Below are 16,910 nucleotides of genomic sequence, written 5' to 3' on the forward strand. Positions count from 1 at the left end.
GAGCCTTGTCTAGCGGTGAGAGCACTAGGCACCCTCACTAGTATTTGTACTGCAGGAGCTTAAAGGAGCCATTGTGCCAGATGCTGTACAAATGCATAGAAGGGGACAATCCCTGCAGCAGAAGGTTTGCAGGCTACAGAGGGAAGCCCTGAGATTCGCTCACACGGTGGGTCAGTAGTGGAAGGGGGAATAGAGCCCAGGCTTCTTAGCATCTGCACCACTACGTGAGCCACTAGCGCATGCTGCCTCAAGAGCCACTGACTCGGGCAAGTTCTGTCCCGCCTCTGGGCCTCAGTTTCCCCATCCGCCACATGGGGGTAGTGCTACTGAGCCACCTCCCATGAGGCTATGAGGGTGCGGGTTTGTAAAGTGTTGGGAATGATTGGTACTAAATAAAGAAGGCTCCCCTTCGCGTGAGGTTCAGCCGCCTCCCTGTTAAACCTCCAACATGCACCATTCGCCGCTCCGGGAACGGGCAGGTCCCCTTTAAGGTGTGTGAGACTTACATAAGAACATAAGAACGGCCGTACCGGGTCAGACCAAAGGTCCATCTAGCCCAGTATCTGTCTACCGACAGTGGCCAATGCCAGGTGCCCCAGAGGGAGTGAACTTAACAGGCATTGATCAAGTGATCTCTCTCCTGCCATCCATCTCCATCCTCTGACAAACAGAGGCTAGGGACACCATTCTTACCCATCCTGGCTAATAGCCATTTATGGACTTAACCACCATGAATTTATCCAGTTCCCTTTTAAACATTGTTATAGTCCTAGCCTTCACAACCTCCTCAGGTCAGGAGTTCCACAAGTTGACTGTGCGCTGCGTGAAGAAGAACTTCCTTTTATTTGTTTTAAACCTGCTGCCTATTAATTTCATTTGGTGACCCCTAGTTCTTGTATTATGGGAATAAGTAAATAACTTTTCCTTATCCACTTTCTCAACATCACTCATGATTTTATATACCTCTATCATGTCCCCCCTTAGTCTCCTCTTTTCCAAGCTGAAGAGTCCTAGCCTCTTTAATCTTTCCTCGTATGGGACCCTTTCCAAACCCCTAATCATTTTAGTTGCCCCTTTCTGAACCTTTTCTAGTGCTAGAATATCTTTTTTGAGGTGAGGAGACCACATCTGTACACAGTATTCGAGATGTGGGCGTACCATGGATTTATATATGGGCAATAATATATTCTCAGTCTTATTCTCTATCCCCTTTTTAATGATTCCTAACATCCTGTTTGCTTTTTGACCGCCTCTGCACACTGCGTGGACATCTTCAGAGAACTATCCACGATAACTCCAAGATCTTTTTCCTGACTCGTCGTAGCTAAATTAGCCCCCATCATGTTGTATGTATAGTTAGGGTTATTTTTTCCAATGTGCATTACTTTACATTTATCCACATTAAATTTCATTTGCCATTTTGTTGCCCAATCACTTAGTTTTGTGAGATCTTTTTGAAGTTCTTCACAATCTGCTTTGGTCTCAACTATCTTGAGTAGTTTAGTATCATCTGCAAACTTTGCCACCTCACTGTTTACCCCTTTCTCCAGATCATTTATGAATAAATTGAATAGGATTGGTCCCAGGACTGACCCTTGGGGAACACCACTAGTTACCCCTCTCCATTCTGAGAATTTACCATTAATTCCTACCCTTTGTTCCCTGTCCTTTAACCAGTTCTCAATCCATGAAAGGACCTTCCCTTTTATCCCATGACAGCTTAATTTACGTAAGATCCTTTGGTGAGGGACCTTGTCAAAGGCTTTCTGGAAATCTAAGTACACTATGTCCACCAGATCTCCCTTGTTCACATGTTTGTTGACCCCTTCAAAGAACTCTAATAGATTAGTAAGACACGATTTCCCTTTACAGAAACCATGTTGACTATTGCTCAACAGTTTATGGTTTTCTATGTGTCTGACAATTTTATTCTTAACTATTGTTTCGACTAATTCGTTCTTCCAGCACTCTGCAGGCTTTCCCCCGTCTGCCCCAATCCGCTTCAGTGCTCTGACAACCCTCGCAGCCTCCTCGACCCAGAGTCTCACTTCATGGCCAAAAGCTTTGGAACAAAAACTCTCTTTTCCCCCTTAACGTCTCTTCGGGCAGGTCCTGTTCGTGCTGTTTCCAGGACTTGGGTCACAATTTGTTTCCCCTTTTGTCTCGAGAAACGTGTTTGGGAGAGGACGGGCCGTGAGGCGGAGAAGCAAAGTGACAGCCGACAGATTCGCTGGCAGTGCGGTGTCCTGCAGACAGAGTAGGAGCCAGCGAGGCAGGACTCCAGGTGCTAGTCCTGGCTCTGTCAGTGAATCAGAGTAAATCCTGGCTCTGGGGCTGTCAAATGCGAGGAGGAAGCCAGGTGCAGGGTTAGGGCACTAAGCTGGGACTCGGAAGGCCAGTGTTTGGGTTGCTGCTTTGCTCAAGGTCAGGCTAGATCCCTTCCGGCCTGAGAAGGTGTGAACTGGCTAATGGCCTGGATGTGCTTTGAGCTCCTTGAACAGAGGAGGCCAGAGTCGTTCTGTCTGACTTGGCTTCTAGGTTTCATTCCTTACGTCTTTGTCTGGTTTTTAATGTTAAGTCCTACGGGCAGGGGTTGTGCCTCCCTATATGGTACGATCAGGCACAGGTTTCCCCATGGGCCATTTCAACGAATAGTCTGTTCATGGCTTTCCATGCAGCCCAGTTCTTTGCTATGGGTAAACTGGGGACCCGCATTCTGCATGGAGCTAGCATGAGCCGCTGGAGAAATAATACCCCACAGTGCCACTAGGGGGCGTCATTCTGCTACCGGTGCCGCCTTGTGGGTGAGAGACGGTCCTGACCTCAGGAGCGTAGTGTTGCTGTGGGGCTGTCAACAGCTGCTGTGCTTCACCTCAGAGATGGCTGCATTTCCCTGGGGGCTACAGAGATCCCGGTGAAAGCTGCATCTCAGACTGTAGATGACACATTGATTAAAGGGGTCAAACAAAGGCCAGTTATTATCACCAGGGGACCATCGTTCCTCATTCACATCGCTCTGGGCAATTAACATGCGTGGAGATGAATTAGCATTTGATTGAAAAGGACAGGCCCTGACGTTCCTCCGCTGCTAGGTTCTAGGGAGGTCCTTCCTCCCCTGTCGCTGCTTCCTAGACTGTAACCTCTTTGCAAAAGGAAACCGTCTTTATCCGGGTGTCCACAAATCACCCTGACTCCCCGATTCTCTCTCCGTCTCAGATGGCTCCATTACCAGAGTATCTGAGCTCCTCGCTGTCTTTGCCGAATGTCTCCTCCTGACCCATCTGGCACTAGGGCCATGCTACGGGTCCCATTTTACAGATCGGCGTCTGAGGCCCAGAGGGGCTCAGAGACTTGCCCACGGTGGCTCAGGAAGCCTGTGACAGAGCAAGAAATGTTACCCAGGTCTCCCCAGTCCTAGATCAGCCCCCAAACCATGGCACCATCCCATCCTTCCTGTCTAACTAGCAACCCTTACTCAATGCGGAGTCCTGAAAACGGCCCTACAGGGACATAGCAGCATCCTGTGCTTAGACAGCCAGGCATTTCTCTCAGTCGGGGAACCTGGCAGCTCTCAGGATAGCTTGGCCAATGGATAGCTTATGGCTAGGGAGCCACTGAGTCAGCGCTAACCTCCAGAACCCCCTAGACAACAATCTGCCAAGCCAGGAGGTCTCTCCCCCTTTGATGAGTCCAGATCCTTGCCGAGTGAGTCAAGCGGCTCTCGGAGTGCAACAGCTGCAGGCGATTTCCCTGGTCTCTCCCCCACACATCTCGCCAGCTCGATGGCCAGAGTCAGAGCACCTGTGGCCCAGACGCGCACAACAGCAAACTGTGCCGCTGTGAAGCTGTAGCCGCCGATGGGCCACATGCAGCACACGCCAGCGGCTCTGCTGGGGACGCCTGGGAAGGGAAATGCTGCTTGGGAGCAAGGGGAATTTGCAGCCTGTTGGTGCATTCATGGACATGGCTGTCCGGGGAAGAATCTGCACCTTCAGATGCGAGTGGCCAGCTCCCAGATCGAGTGGCACAGACTCCCTTAAGCTCTAGGCACAGGCAGCTTCACTGCTCCCATTTCAGGAGACCCTGGAGGTCATCGGAAGAGCAGTTTGCCACATCATCTCTCGTGGGCTGCATGTGTACACGTGGGTCTGCAAAACATCCAATAGGCCAGGTCCCGTGCCCCAAAGATCTTGCCACACAACTTGGTCAAAACCAATCCTCAGACAGGCCTCCTCCCACTACAGGGTCTCAACATACCGTGCAAATGTTCAGGAAGGAGGCCTGCAAATGTCTCCAGGAGTCCGGCAGTATTACCCCCATTTTACAGAATGGGAGACTGAGGCACAGAGAGGCGGGACACCAACTTTTTTCCTAAAGTGATCACGGATTTGGGGCAGCTTGAGCCTGGTTTCCAGAGGTGCTGCTCACCCTGCTGCCATGGGTCGAGAAATCAAGCCCCTCTTATGCTAATTGGTCCTCTATGGATGCTTCCCACAATGGCACTTTTAAATCATGGAATAGCAGGGTTGGCAGGGACCTCAGGAGGTATCTAGTCCAACCCTCTGCCCCCAGAATGCTTTGCCAACAGGGAACTGGCCAACCTGGGGTTACGCCTCCAATCTCCAGCTATGGAGGCCGCTGCGCAGCTGTCCCAGAGTGCACCGGGGTGGGGCAGGGCTGGCCAGCGTGGCGCTTTCCCCCGCTCCTGAAGAGCTGGTTCTTTGCGAGACGGCCCAAGGCTGGGGCCTAACTGGCTGGCGATGCAATGGCGTCTTGTGGACAGGGCTGGATTCATGGACGCCACCGGGTGAAAGGCCTTGGCCCTGAGCCTGAGGGAAATTTCGCTTCTGCCTCCACTCCACGGGCGGACGCTGCGGACCAAGCCCCCTACGTTGGTTTGGATTCCTCTGCTCTGGCGTTGTTATTAAAAGAAACAGAGCGAGTTTATTTACACAAGGCCAAGCGCTCGGGGCGGAGAGGCTGCCAGGGGGATTGGAACGGCACGGCCCAGTCTTCTCCCCCCACAGCGTCCCTCGGCCCAGCCCAGGCCTGGAGCCTGACCCCAAGCTAGCGGCCATCACCCCAGCCTCTGGCCTGTTCCTGCGTGGAGCCCCCTGCAGCTGCAGTGCTCCCGTGGTGGCACGTTGAACCCCACACCCACCGTGCCCCCGACGCGCTAAGATCTTGGGAGCAGCTGGCCCCGGGGCGGGGAGGGGGGACGTCTGGCCCGCCAGCCGGCGTCCCGGTCTCTGTTAACAAACCGCCCGGCCCTTTGTGCCGCTGGCTTCCCTTTTCGCTGGGCTCGCCGATGGACCAGGCCCAGCGCCGCGGCGTTCCAGGCGCCATCGTTTTGGGGGCTCGTTGGCTCGTTTGGCCCTGATCCACGATGCGTCACTGATGACGTCACTCCGCTTGGTTCGGTTAAAAGCCAGAAACCCGCCCTGCTGGAACACTCCTCCCATCCCCCTCGCTGACCAGTCGGCTCAGTTCGCTCCTTGGGCAACCCCAGAGAAACTCCAGGTGTTTCCTATTAGTCCCTGGATGGTCCGTCGGCTTCAGGGGCCTCGTTTGGGTGCCAGGAATAACCCACATTTTTGCAGAGCCGGGCGAGGAAAATCAAGGCCCCCTGTGCTGCACCCCGAGCAGCCCTCGCGCACGTGAGTCGTGCCATAGGCGGGAATGGGACGAATTGCCCGAGCGAAGGTCGTCCAGCTGGGCTGGGAGTTGTGGACCGGGTGCTTCGCTGCAGGGCTAGTGAGCTGACACCAGTTGGGGCTCCCGAAAGCGATGCTGGTCTGGAGTCTGTCTGTGCGCGGCCTGGCCTGGCAGGCACACGGGAATGCAAGAAAGACTTTACTGCCGCGCTGCTAATCGGCAGCAGCCTGGTACGTTCCAATACCCATAACCCAAGCTCCAATCAAAGCAGCTGCCAATAGTTTTACACAGGTTCAACGCTGACTCCTGCCAATCTTCACAGCCCAGCAGGGGACAGATTAATGTGGCGAATAATTCCAGAGAAGGCAACGGAGGGACAGGCCCCCAAGTGCTTGAAAGAGACTAATTAACTGACCCCAGAGGGGGAAACTGAGGTACAGAGGGGAAAAAAAAGACTTGCCTCAGGCCACACAGTGAGCCCTCTGCTGAACCAGTCGTAGAACCCAGGCGTCCTGGCGTCCAGCCCCCCCCCCCCCCCGCTCTAACCACTAGACCCCACTCTCCTCCCACAGTCAGGGACAAAACCCAGGAGTCCTAATTCCCAGCCCATCCCCCACTGTAACCATCAGCCCATAGGACTGGCTGTTAGGCTAGTTCTGAAATTTTCCCCACCCTGCCCTGCTCGCTTCCCCCCCTGTTGTTACAGAATGACACACCCGGCTCTGATCTCCATCTGGAGCTCCCTCAGCCTGTTACTCAAGGCATGCAGCAGCCAGGGCCCTGGGCAGGCGATAGCCGTGTGCCAAGCCAGCTGGCATAACCCTTCGCCTGGCACAGCGCTGAGCTGGACTCTGCTGGGCACCGCTGTGCAAAGACAACCCTCTAGTCTAGCGGGACGGTGTTTTCATCTCCGAATGCCCCCGAGACGTCTCTGGGGAGGGACAGTGAATGGGGGTGGCCAGTCACACGCCTTGTGCCACGTGCACTGGAAGGGAGGCAGCCCCCGCTCAACGTGTGCTTGACGCTCACTGTTGTCGGTGGACGGACTCTCTCCAGGACCTGGGGAAGTCACTCTAGCAATGAGCAGCACCTTTGGGAGGCTGGGCCCACGGGACCCGCAATACCCTGGACGTGCTGGGTCCCTCGGTATCTGTGTCACCTCTGGGTAGTTCGGGAAGGGGGTCTCCATGGTCAGCCAGCCCAGGAGCGTTCCCATCGCTAGCATCACCGTGGGGCCTAAAAATGGACTTTAGGCACCCACAGGTGGCCCCTTTGGCGAGGGTGTTGTTCAAACAGCTCGGCCCGGCTGGCCTGGAGGCCTCAGCCGCTGGCAAAGGCTGCGTCACCCGTGTGCGCCTAGCCTGGGGGGATTGCCTGAGGCTGCTTTAAAAACCACAGAGCAGGGAGACTGGTAATATCGTAACTACCCGCCAAAGTATTCCATAGCCTCCGTACTGCAGGGAATCTCCTTTGCCACCGTGGTGCCTGCGTGCCCTTGCTCGGCACAGGCCTGCCCGAGGAATGCGTGCATTGCCTCGTGTGCAATTCCCGTGCTGCCCCACAGCTTCCATCGCCGGGGGGGAAAGGGGGGGAACAACAGACCGAGGGTCTGACGCCACAGCAGCTTAATTCCCATAGCATTGGCAGCCAGACAAGGCGCTTGCTGCTGAGGGGGTGAAAAGGCCAGGTGGGGGAAGTGTGGCTTCCTGCCTGGCAGGATCTGCCCGGTACCAGCTTGGTCAGTTAACCCCGTGGGGCTCCTATCAGCCGGGGGGAATGCGGAGCCCTGGCAGGCGACAAGGGAGCGAGGCAGGGGGGAAGCTGGCAAGGTGCTCAGTGCTCGGCACTAACAGTGACCAGATCCTACAGCAATCCCACCGCTGGGGCTTTATCAAGGCGAGAGAAAGGGGGAGAAAAGCACAGATCTGCCCCCCCCCCCAGGGCATTTGAGGTGTCCTGGGCCCCAGCGTTCACTCTTCTGGTCCTTCGGCAGCCAAGAACCCAACGCAGACCCAAGCCAGCGGCGTGGGGAGAGCAGGACAGCTGGGGCAGCCCAAGCAGAAACACACCCACCCACAGAACAAACCAGACACGTCCCTCCCCGGCTCCTCGAGGCCCATTCCTAGGAGCCAGTCTGTGATTCACAGCCAAGAACCACAAGAGCCGCCGCTGCTCCCCTGCAGGTTCCGGATGCAGCTGAAACAACCGGAGCTTCCAAATGTAGGTGACGCGTCCTGGGGGGCGGGGGGCTGATGCCACATGAGCCCCCTCAGCCTGAGCCTGCTGCTTGTGGGCGTTTGTCTCCCAGCTCCCCTGATAGGTCAGTGGGTCCTGTTCACCTCTCACCCACCACGAAACTCTCCCACCGCCACTGCAGCAGCGTCACGCGCTCGCTTTGGGCCAAGCACCCGGCTGGTTGGACCTGGGATTCTGGTCCAGCCCATTATAAGGGGCAGTAGGGGCCAGCTGCAAAGTTTGGCCCCAGCCCCACTAAAATCTGGGGCTTGTTTGGTGCTGATCTGGACCACGCGGTGGTGGCGAATGTGCTTTAGCCCCAACCTCCATGAGCTTTGGGTGAGCACCCGAATGCCTGGTGCTGGGCAGGGGGACGGGGAGGTGCCTTACGAGGTTAATCAAATTGCAGCCTCCTCTCAGGGTAATGGGCCGGGCACTGCTCTGTGGACAATGGGCAGAGGAAATGCCCACAGAATCTCCCCTGTTTCATGGGAGGCTGCTGGCTCTTTATTGACAGAACTAGGTACCGAGGCGCGGCTGCTGCAGCCACCATTCCAGCCATGTGCACACAGACTGGCTGCTGGGTGCCCCCTCCAGACCCTTCCCTCCGGAAACTTGTGTGCCTGCCGCCAAGTTCCAGGCCGGTCACTACGCCCCCCATCAGCACAGACAGCGAGCGCTCCCCGTAGACCATGCATCTGCCCCCTTCCTCCCCCACCCTAGACTCTCAGCACTGAGAACCAAACAGCCCAGCTGGATTTGGGCAGCCCAGGAACTAGGGAGAGGGACGCACAGGTGGGGAGACCAGGCAGGGGACTGAGCAATAGCTTTTGCTTCCTGCACGTGGCCCCCGGGCATGCACCACCCGTGGCTAGTGACCCCATCTTTAGGGGCTGTGGTTCTCTGCCCAAAGAACAGCCCTTGGGGAGGGGTGTGCCGAGTCCTAGCCTAGCGCAGGAATGCGGCGGCCCTGAAGATGGCTTGCTCCTCGCGTCCATTCCCCACTCGCTCCCCCGTCCGCGGGGACTCTAGTGTGTTAATCGTCACCACCCTCCCCCCCCACACACACACACGCTTCGTTTCTGTGTTCACAGGGGTGTGAGAAGACGCCCCAAGGCAGGCAGCAGGGAAAGTCCTGTGCAGCTCCGAACCCAGCCCCCTGCCCTGTTTCCCACCCCTCCGGGCCGGCCCCCACTACAGTCGAATGCGCTGGAGCGCAGGGATGGGGAAAAGCTCCGGGAAGTTTGTTCCGTGGCTCATTGCCCCGGGCGGTCACTCCAAGAGACCTGCAATGAAATCAGGCCGAGCTCGTAAATTAAAGCGAGTCTGAGCCCAGGCAGATATTTCACAATAATATCACGTAAGCTACCGGGACTGGAGCGAGGGGGGGGGCGAAAGTGGGTCAGGAGCGAGCTGTCTGCGAGATGCGGGGGATGGGAACAGCAGCTGGGCACGGGGGGAGCTGTGTGGGGAGCCTGAGGGGCACCAGCAGGATGGGGGTGGCGGGAGCATGGGACTGGGGCAGCAGGGCAGGGCAGAGGCTGGCAGGGTGCACACGTAACAGGACTAGCCGGGGTTCTTGGCAGGGGAGAATGGTGGGGGCAGAGCTGGGGGGTGACCTGGCTTGACCTGAATTCCAGAGGCTCCCCCAGGGAGTGTTTCCAACCCCCCACCTCACCAAAGACACGTTTAGACAAGGAAAACCCACCCACCTGCCCACTCCCAGTGCGCTGCACTCCTGGGCTTCCCCTGCTGGGACCTCGGATACACCGCGTGGCTGGGTGGGGGGTCGTCAGCGTTTGGTGAGGGACGTGAGCCCCAAAACAGCCACCCCCATCAGCCCCCATGAAACGTAGGCACGGGTGGAGCTGACGTCTGTGCAGAGCGCTACCTCCCGCCCCAACTCCCCACGCTGGAGCTGGGCCGCCGCTGAAGGGTGGATTTCACCCAGGGAAAGGCTGGAGCCACCTCAGCCCCGGTGCAAAATGTATCTGGCCACGGTTCTCATCCACTTTGAAATGTCGCTGGCTCCAGTGGGATTATTATCAGCATCGATCTGCACTGCGGTGCCTACGCGCCCAAGCCATGGACCCTGGGCCAGGCACTGCAGAGACACCAACAGACGGCCAGGCCTTTCCCCAAATCGCTGCCTAGCTAAGTGCAAATACAGGGCTCACTTCTGAGCTGCGCTGGGGGCAGAATCCAACCCCAGCAGCAGAATTGCACCAGGGACGAATCTGGCTTCCCGGAAAGCTTAGCCAAATGGAAAAGGATAAAACTAGTGTGTGTGGGGGGAAACGTGGGGTATCTTTGTAAGCTTCTAAAAGGTTTTAATAAACAATAAAACCCCCCAAAAAAGAGCAATACAAGCAAGCGTCTGAACTAGAAACGCAGCCCTCGCAAGCAGCGCCGGGTAACCAGATACGCTAGCGCCGCAATCTCCCCTCTCAGGGCATTTCATGTCTGTTTGCAGAGCAAGCTTTTGCGCCGAGCGATAATGGATTGGGACCTCCCCACTCCTGCCCTTTGCCAGCAGTTCCAGCTCGAAATCCATTTGAAGCTGTTTTCCTTGCACTGAAAAACTTGTTTCAAACAATTAAAGGGGGAAAGAAAACATTCCAGCCTGAGAACCCTTGGACTTTTGGTAAGAATCAAAAGCTGATGAGGCTTTGTCATCATTTTTAAATTAAACTCCAAGCATGAAAGAGCCCCCGCTTGAGTGAGCCTTGGCACAGAGCCCCCCGTCTCCATTTCCATCGGATGAGGATGTTGCTGTGAAATAAATCTCCCTTGGCACTGCTGCTCCACTCCCTTCCCCTCGGCTTTTGCAGAAACATCCGTAGCCAGTGCAACTAGTGGGGTGCGTGTGTGTGTCCGTGTGTCTCCGTGTGCATGCGTGTGCGTTGAAGGGCAGCCATGCTCGTGTATGTGGTGCATGTGTGTGTCCATGTCTGTGCATGCGTGTGCACCCACATGTCAAAGCAGAACTGTTAAGGGCTTCTCAGCCGGGATTGCTGCTGGGTCCATCATTATCGGGTAGGGCGAGAGAAGCCACCTCCTGGTTTGGGGTCATGCTTGGTCACGTCCCCAGAAGGCCTGGCCTTGCTAGCTTAGCTTAGCTTGGCAGCTCACTGAGTGGCTCCTCTCCCTGTGCCTGTTGACCTCTGCTCCCTGAACTTAGCCCATTCTTCATGGAACCCACTTACACTTTTGGCCTCCATAACATCCCCTGGCAGTGAGTTCCACAGGTTGCCTGTGCATCATTTGTTTTAAACCTGCTGCCTATGAATTTTATTGGGTGACCCCGATTCTTCTGTTATGTGGAGGGGTAAATAGCACTTCCCTGTTCACTTTCTCCACACCAGTCATGGCTTTATAGACCTCTCTGATATCCCCCCTTCCATTGTCTCTTTTCCAAGTTAAACAGCCCCAGTCTTTTTAATCTCTCCCCCTAAGGAAGCCATTCCAGACCCCTCCTCATTTTTGTTGCCTTTCTCTGTACTTTTTCCAATTCTAATCTCTCTTCTTTGAGATGGGGCGACCAGATCTGCACGCAGTATTCAAGCTGTGGGTGTACAATGGATTTCTACAGAGGCGATATGATCTTTTCTGTCTTATTATCTATCCCTTTCCTAACGATTTCTGACATGCTGTTTGCTGTTTTGACTGATGCTGCACATTGAGCGGCTGTTTTCAGCGAACTATCCACAGTGACTCCAAGATCTCGTTCTTGAGTGGGAGCAGCTAATTGAGACCCCGTCATTTGGGATGCAGAGCTGGGACGATGTTTTCCAACGTGCATTGCTTCTCACTGATCAACACTGGATTTCACCTGCCATTTTTCAGAGGGGGAGCCGTGTTAGTCTGGATCTGTAAAAAGCAACGGAGTCCTGTGGCACCTTATAGACTAACAGACGTGCTGGAGCATGAGCTTTCGTGGGTAAATCCCCACTTCGCCAGACCCACGAAAGCTCCTGCTCCAACACGTCTGTTAGTCTATAAGGTGCCACAGGACTCTCTGTTACCTGCCATTTTATGGCCCTGGCCCCCAGGTTTGTGAGGTCCCTGTGTAACATCACAGCGGTGAGGATGGGATTTCAGCTGACCCCAGCGGTGGCGCAGTGAGGCTGCTCCCTAATAATGTCCACCGGTCTCCCCTGTTGCAGACGAGGCTCTTTCCCCACTCTCTGGCCCCAAGACGTAACAGGAAGTACCGTGGGCATTTCCAGGGCATTTCCGCTGGAGCCTTGTGCGGGGATTTCAGAAGGGATCCTTCCCCTGGAGGGAATGAGTTGAGTTGACGGGGCGTCTTGTTGGCCACCTACCAACTTGCCTGGAGCTTGGCTGCTCAGCACAGGCCTCCTTCAGATGTCTCCAGTGAGGTGGCATCCCTGAGGTAACATTTCGGGCATCCCCCTGGCAGAGAGACCCACCTGCTCCACAGAGACGGGCATGAGCCAGACACGCCCTGGACACTCCCAGACGTGGCTCCTGCTGCATCTCGTGAGCCCATGGTTCCTGCAGATCTGCTAGGCCTTGGGCTGTTATTAAAGGCATTGTGGTGCCAGTCCTGGACCAGGCCCCCATGGCACGAGGTGCTGTACAGATGGTCGCTGCCCCAGAGACAGCAGGTGGCTGCAGACAGACGGGAGCGCGCGAGGTGTATAGTGGTCAAAGCGCATCTCCTGCCTCCCTGCTGTCAAGTTATGGGTGGGCACCGTGGCATGGGAGAGCGGCCGGTCCGGTTCCCGGCTAGCAGAGGACAGTGAATTTACTTGTGCGGTGCCGGGACTTGCCTCACTTCCTTTCCTTGGCCCCCTCCTGAGGCAACGAGGGTGAAGCTAGAGCAGCCTTTGAGCATCAGCCCTTGAACATCAGCCCCAGAAACATCCGCATGAGACCAACGGCCTCTGCCCGAGGCCTGTGGGAGGCCACGACCCAGGTGCGAGCACCGGCAGGGGTGTAACGGCCGCAGGAGCAGAGGGCGTCTGCTAGGGGACGGAAGGAGCTGTGCCCCGGAGCTGTAAGCTCAGCCCGCACCAGACGGCTGTTCATGGGCTTTGGGGAAGGGGTGCTGAGCGCGGGTGAGGGGCAGCTGGTTCACACACAAGGGAAGGGAGATTTGCAGCTGTTGGGCCTTCAGCACCGTCTGCAGAGAGGTGTCCAGCTGAGGCCGGCTCAGCCTGGGGAGGAGATTCCCAGCATGGCTCTCACCCGCTCGGCCCGGGGGGCAGGGGGCTTATCAGTGCCTACCAGAGGTGCCCCCCAGTGACACCAGTTCAGTGCAGCGCCTGCCCACTCAGGAACGCTCCCTAGTGACTCACGTGTTAAGTGGCTTCCCACTGAGAGCCCGCGTGGGGGTAACGCACACGGGGGGTCTCCAGCCCGTCGTCTCCAGGCACCCAACGAGAACCTTCCACTGCAGCTCCCAGGGGCTGGTTGCTCCAGGCTCCTCCTTGTCCTGCCAGGTTAATGTCACTCAGTGGAGAGGTCTCTGTCTGCACTGACAGCGCTGCCCCAGTGTAGCACTTAGCGAAGGTGCAGCCTACGCCGCCAGGGACTCCGCCTCCCCCCGTGTGTCGGTGTAACTACATGTGGAAAAGCCACCCCCCCAGAGACGCCGTTGTGCTGACCCAGACAGCGACCGCCCCTCTACAGCTCTCCCCTGGACACAGCACCGGCGACAGCGGGAATTCGGTGGCTACAACCACGTCACTCAGGGTTCGGATCCTCCACACCCCTGAGCGACACCATTATCCCGTCATACGTTGGTAACCTAGCCCGGGGCCGGGACTTTTCGCAGCACTGAGGGGCCTGGAATGTTTGCCCTTTAACAGATCAGTCGCTAGCTGGCCGCCAAAGCCGAGCGCGAGTGATGACATGAGGCATTTGCTAGGGCTGCTGCAGGGAGCTGTGGTCATAAAACCACAACCCAGGAAAATAAAGGATCGGGCTTTGTTACAAAATGGCTGGAACGAAAGCAAAGAACCTCAACCAAGAGCTGAGCGTCCAAGAAGCCTGGGCCAAGTTCTGGAAAGCAGGAGGCGCTTGGAGACTTGCTGGCTGCTTTCTTCCTCAATCCAGGTGGTTTGGGCTGAGCGCCCCTTGGAGCGGTTGGATTGGTCGGACCTGAAACTTCAGCTGGGTTTCCTGAGCAAAGGGCTCTTCATGGACACAAACATTCCACATGCAAAAACGTCAGGGGTTTGGCTTGACAACTGGCCCTTTTCCCCGCTCCAAAACGGTTTGGGGTTGAGAAGTCGAAGCAAACACCACCACCACCACGGACGGGTTTGGAGGAGTTTTGCAAAACTGGCCTAGTTTTCAGCAGCTTGGCCGGAAAAGTGGAGGGTGGGGGTGGGAATCAGATTTTCTTGGGGAATTTTTGCATATTTGATTTTCTAAACAGAAAAAGGAAAGCGGGAAGTGCTCCTAGTGCTCTCATTTGGCAAGCCAGAGCTCCCGAATCCTCCTAGCCCCTTTGCCATCATACAGAGGTTTTCATGGAACGCACTGTAATAAATGCAGTGAACTCAAGCACTGCTTGTTCACAGGCTGCACAACAGAAATCACAGGCCCGGAGGCCAGGCCCTTAGAGGCCAGGCGCAGAGGACTGAAAGTCGCAGAAGTGATTCAATTTTGTTTAATCAAAACAGCATTACAATAACCAGCAAAGCTGCCAGACAGACGTTCCTCCGGCGTAGAACTCCCAGAAGATGTGCAAAAGGGGCTGGAGATAAAAGCCGACTCGCTGGAGCCCCCTGGTGTTCTAAACTGGCTCATCCCTCAGCGCTCGACTCCAGCTGCAAAACTCGGGCTGCGTGCGGCTCTTTATTTGTTTGCAACAACAACAAAAAAGAAACTGGAGGGATTTTCAGCCGGTGTAAACCCCCTTGTAAACCCCTCAGCGGAGAGGCCAGAGACCCAGCAGGCTTTGCTCGTACGTGTGATAGACTTGGCAGAAAGCACCTCTGTACCAAAAGGCCAGGTTGGGATGGCCACGTGGCCTGGCCTCAAAAGAGACTCATTTGGGGAGCAGACGACAATGGAGCTTTTGGAGGGAATTAGCCCCTTGACTCGTTAGTCCCCGAGGGTGAAATTCAAGCCTGTGCAGAGAAACAGCAGACGGGCCAGGCACCAGGGCAGCCCCAGTTCTGGGCGAGGCTGGAGGTCTGTGGGGCCAGTGGCTAGGCGTGCTCAGCTGGGCCACCGAGAGCGGGTTTGGGCCCCAGTGAAAAAAATTTTTCGGGCCCCCCAGCAAGGGCGGACTGGCTAAACAGGGCTGATGAAGCCAGGCCCCGGGCCCCCTTCCAGACCGCTGGGCCCCGGTAATTTGTACCGGCTTCCCCCACCCCCCGTCGGCCCTGGTGCTCAGCGTGGGCTCCGAAGACCAGCGTTTGATGCCCTGTTTTGCAGCTCCCAAGGAATCGGAACTAGAGGGAATCCATCCCACAGCCTCTCCACTCAGCCACCGGAGAGTCCTGAGCAGTGGCTCACCCGGCCAGAACGGAGCCCTTTGAAATCTGTTCTTGCAAAACAACAGGTCTAGCGGATTCCATCTCTTAAATAGCTTCACTGGCCGTCTAAGCTCAGAACCACCCGCCCCCGGCTGTTACACAGAAATGAGCGCGCTGGGTCAAGGGCGGCTTCCCTGGAGTTCTAAGGCTCCTGCCTCGTTTTATACTCGTTTGCATCTGACTTGGCTAGACATGAATTTAATGCCCTGGGTCTGGGGCCTGTGTGTGCTGAGTGCAGTTCAGAGCGAGAGGTCGCCCTGCCCCACAGAGACTGCAGCACAATGGGGCCCCAAGGCCCAACGGGCGCCGCCATTCTATCAAAGACAGGCAAAGAGCAGCAGGGGAAACCGAGGCACAGAGCGGTGGAGGAACTTGCCCAAGGTCACACAGCAGGTCATTGGCTGCCAGGAGTAGAACCCAAGCCTCCAGAGTCCCAGTCCGGGGCTTTAACCACTAGACCTGGCTGCCCACCTGAGCCCTGGCCGAAGAGTTACCCAACCTGGTGCTTTTGTACCATGTTACTCCTATGTAACTAGCGCAGGGAAAATGCAGCAGTCGGCCGATGAAGAGACACGAAGAAGCCGACTGCCCCGGATTTTGGCGTATCGAGTGGGTAAAGCAGACTGCGTTACTGTGCACTCATGTCAAGCTGATTTCCCAGCCCCGACTCCCTAGCTCAGTTCCCTGACTCATCTCCTCATGCGCCGAAGGGACGAGACCTTCAAGTTATGGCCACTGAGTGAGGGGGGGACGGGGAACAGACCTCAGATCTCCTGGCTCCCAATTGGGCCTCTTACCTACTGGAGTCACCTGCTTCCTTCAGCACGGGGAGCGCCCCAGAAGGAGGCGCCGCCAATTTACATCAGCTGAGGATCTGGCCCAGTCTCCTCCAAAAAGCCAATACGTTTACTGTCATGAAAACGTCAGTGTTTATTTCTCCGCTCGTCACGGTCTGGATATTTTGATCCAGGCCAGTCCAGCAAAAATGGCACAAAAATTTACCAGCCCTGGCCAAAAAAATCTGCTTTGCCCGACATTTTGGTCACGAAAATGTAGGGAGCCAAGATTTTTCAGAAGCAGCTTGTGATTGTAGGTGCCTTGATTTGCAGAATCCACCCAGAGGCTACTGAGAAGGGTCCATCGGTCTATGGAAGGTCCTTGCCTGGCCCCTGGTACCATTGTAGCAGGGCACCATTTATCCTCACAAGACATCTGTGAGCTCGGGCAGTGCTAACCCGCACGTTTGGAGGGTGGGAGCTCAGACCCCTGTAAGGGTCTCAGATTGGGCACCCAGAAATCAAGGCATCACTATCAAAAATCTTGGCCCCAATATTTTCCCTGCATGTTAAAGAACAAAATTACTCACCCCCCATGAGTGAGCAAATAACTTGGCAAGGCAAATCCAACCTCTCGCACACTCATCCACCATCTGACCTGCCGTGGCTTCCTGCAGGCTGCGATATATACATGTAAGGCATTCGGCATTTCCATGTGGTTCCTCAT

Source organism: Mauremys reevesii, linkage group 27 (assembly GCF_016161935.1).
Source record: "Mauremys reevesii isolate NIE-2019 linkage group 27, ASM1616193v1, whole genome shotgun sequence".
NCBI classification, from domain to species: Eukaryota; Metazoa; Chordata; order Testudines; family Geoemydidae; genus Mauremys; species Mauremys reevesii.